The 3,818-nt window shown below is 36.8% G+C and overlaps 1 pseudogene; it reads left to right on the top strand.

Annotated features, from left to right (window-relative positions):
- Positions 1-2,709: 2,709 nt before the first annotated feature.
- Positions 2,710-3,503, top strand: LOC103238205 (2-iminobutanoate/2-iminopropanoate deaminase pseudogene; annotated as a pseudogene).
- Positions 3,504-3,818: the final 315 nt, after the last annotated feature.

Raw genomic sequence — 3,818 nt, 5'->3', positions numbered from 1 at the left:
AAAAGATGGGTTGATTATTTAAAACATACGTATAGTCTCTAAGGATATTTGTTTGTTTATCACATCCTAGTAGTACTTTTCAGTAAAGCTCAACATTTACTATGGAGGGAGAAGTTGCTTCCTCACAATTCGGTCTGACTGAGATGGCGACCCATTACTCCCCCATGCAGGAGAGTCTGTGGGAGCTGCTATGTAACTGCGAGGATTATGGTATTTCGGGAGTTAAGGTAGTGGAAAGAGGAATGGGTTGATGGTTGAGAATTCGATCCTTACACCTGAGTCCTGATAAAATCCTAACCCACTGTATGACCTTGGACAAAACAAATAACTTTCTGAGCTTTTTATTTTTTTTAATTTATTCAATGAGGAGGCTGGTGTAAGTCAGTGGTTCCCAGTTTTTTAGAGTGTGAAAACTCTTCTTAATTTCAGAAAATCATGAACACCACATTATAAAGGTGTCAATTTTGTTGCCCACTGAAAGGAAAAATACCTATAAATATATACGGGTTCTAAGACTCTTCTAATAACTCCAGAGTCTCTGTGAAATGCTACAGGCTAGAACCATTGATCTTGCTGACACTGAGCCCCTTCTGGCGATGATAATCTGGGGCTCAAGTCAGGGGAATTCAAAAGGAAAGCTGACATTAAATATCAGATCCAAGAACAGCACTAGAAGTTTTCAAAAGAGATGAATTAAAGCAGATTCAAGGATCTAAGAATCGGAGCTGAGAGAGAACAGAAGGAAGAATGAACACTAACAACAGTGGAAGGCTGTGGGGCAGCATGTCGGGAAGCAGGGTTATACAGTGCGGCTCATACCAGCGAGAGGGGCAGACGCCATCATAACTAAGAAAAGGAAGGCAGAGGGGAAGGTGATTTCGACTCTCAGGCAGGGTGGGCCACCTCTTCTTGACCTATATAAATATGTTATATAACAGCATATTAAATATAAATATAATGTAATTAATAATACATGTTATATTGGATAATATTCACATATAAAACCACCAAGACACTATATGTGCATGGTTCATAGTAGGCTAGTTTTCCTTTCCCCTCCTTTGTTACCTTAACAGTTGAAGTGTTATTTAAAGCCTTCTGTTTAAAATTCTGTAAAGATTAGTACCATCAGAGTTGACATCAAGAAGATAGTGGCAATGACTTAGGGTAATTTCCATGATGTACATACAAGAGTTATGCACACAGAAAAATTTATTCTTATGGTTCATCCAAGCACTGTCACTTTTGTGTTTTTCAATGCTTTGTATGCTTCATATCAAAAAAGGAGACTGATTCTCAAAGACATTCTGCCTTATAGCATTCTTCCTTAAGTTTTTAGGAGATCTTAACCTGACAGTTTACATTTCCCAGAGTTAAACACATATTCGAGAATTAGGTTGAGAATATAAGGTCAAATTTCGATCCAACATTCATCAAGCTGCACTGAGAAGCAAGACAGGAACGTAAGAAAAAATCCTGAAAAAATTTACAGGTTATGAATTGTCTATTTTGCTTTTCTATAAAGGAATACCTGAGACCGGGTAATTTATAAAGAAAAGTGGCAGGACTTGCCACACTCTTTTTTTTTTTTTTTTTTTTTTTTTTTTTGAGATGAAGACTCACTCTTATCCCCCCAATCTGGAGTACAATGGTATGATCTCTACTCACTGCAACCTCCACCTTGGGTTCAAGCAATTCTCCTGCCTCAGCCTCCTGAGTAGCTGGGATTACAGGTACGTATCACCACGCACAGCTAATTTTTTGTATTTTAAGTAGAGACGGGGTTTCACCATGTTGGCCAGGCTGGTCTCGAACTCCTGACCTCAGGTGATCCACCCGTCTTAGCCTCCCAAAGTGCTGGGATTACAGGCGTGAGCCACCGCACCCAGCACCACACTCTTAAACAACCAGATCTTGTGTGAACTCAGAGAACTCACTCATTACCATGGGGAGAGCACCAAGCCATTTATGAAGGATCCACCCCCATGACTCAAACACCTCCCAGCAGGGCACACCTCCAGCATTAGGGATCACATTTCCATGAGATTTGAGGGAACAAAACTTGGAAATCATACTGTTAATTTTCAAAATATTTTTGTTATAACTATTTTGATTTCTATATTCTAGCAAACATATCCTTTGGAGAATAGAAACTCCCTCCACTCCTCCAATAAATTCAACTGTAGAAGCTTTAAGAAAAACAGAAATCTTATAAGAAAGTGTTGGTCCAAATATAAATCAAACTAAAATGTTGTAGTGTTTCTAGCAATTTATAGCCTGTAAGAAAAAATAGACCCTTCAAGTGTGCTGACAGAGAAATTATATTTCATTTTTTCATGAATCAAATATTATTATTTGATTCTTCAGTGAATAATGTTCACATGTTCATAGACTGTGAATAATATTAACACGTTCTGTTTTCAGTTTTCAGAATCAATCTACAGACAAAGTATGTTTAAGGGACAGAATGTAAATGTTTTAAATCTAAACACTGAAAATGTATTATTATTTTTAATTTTCACTTAATAATTGTACATATTTATGGGGTACACTGTGATATTTCCATACAAGTATAAAATATGTAATAATAAAATCGGGGTAATTAGCATATCTATCACCTCAAACATTAATTATTTATTTGTGTTGAGAACATTTAAAATCTACTCTTCTAGCTACTTGAAAATACATAGTAAGTCCCATGAGATGTGAGCAAGGCTGGTGCTGGGCTTCTTCTCCTGAAGGGGCTGCAAGAGGGAAGACTTAGCCATGTCGTCCTTGATCAAAACGGTGATCAGCACCGCGAAAGCCCCAGGGGCCATTGGACCCTACAGTCAAGCTGTGTTAGTGGACAAGACCATTCACATTTCAGGACAGATAGGCATGGACCCTTCAAGTGGACAGCTTGTGTCAGGAGGGGTAGCAGAAGAAGCTAAACAAGCTCTTTAAAACATGGGTGAAATTCTGAAAGCTGCAGGCTGTGATTTCACTAATGTGGTGAAAACAAGCGTTCTTCTGGCTGACATAAATGACTTCAATACTATCAATGAAATCTACAAACAGTATTTCAAGAGTAATTTTCCTGCTAGAGCTGCTTACCAAGTTGCTGCTTTGCCCAAAGGTAGCCAAATTGAAATTGAAGCAGTAGCTGTCCAAGGACCGCCGACAACAGCATCACTATAAGTGGGCCAGTGCTTTGTAGTCTGGAATTGTTAACATTTTAATTTTTACAAGTGATGTAACATCTTAATTAACCTTTTAATTTTCACAGTTGATGACAATGTGAGCTTGATGAAAATATCTGAAGTTATTATGGAAATACCATATAATAGGGAGAGTTGAACATGAATTGAAGATTAGAGAAGGAATCCAGTTACTGTTTTAAATTACACCTGTATTACTGAATATAGGAAAGAGATATCCATTACATAGTTACTCAATAAATAAAAGAGAAATAACAGGTAGGAAAGAAGAATAATTATTCCTGAGAAATAATCAAGAACATATCTAAACTAATGATGTGAACGATTTAGTTTTCACGTCAGGTATGTGATTCTGCTTTTACTTGAGTAAAATTTAAGTATTTAAATTTGAGGTCAAGAAGAAGAAAGTGGACCAAAATTTAATACAGATAATATTTTTCTAATGGAAATAAAATAGACAAGGAGATTTCAAAAAAAAAAAAAAAAAAGAAAATACAAAGTAAATTGTTGTTGATTATAGTCCCACTATAGTGGTATAGAACACTAGAACTTATTCCTTCTAGCTGTACTTTTGCATCCATTAACTAACCTCGAGCTATTCTCCACTCGTTCTACCCT

The sequence above is a fragment of the Chlorocebus sabaeus genome, chromosome 11 (assembly GCF_047675955.1).
Source record: "Chlorocebus sabaeus isolate Y175 chromosome 11, mChlSab1.0.hap1, whole genome shotgun sequence".
Taxonomy (NCBI): domain Eukaryota; kingdom Metazoa; phylum Chordata; class Mammalia; order Primates; family Cercopithecidae; genus Chlorocebus; species Chlorocebus sabaeus.
The sequence above is the reverse complement of the archived record's forward strand: the minus strand, read 5'-3'. Positions and strand labels throughout refer to the sequence as shown.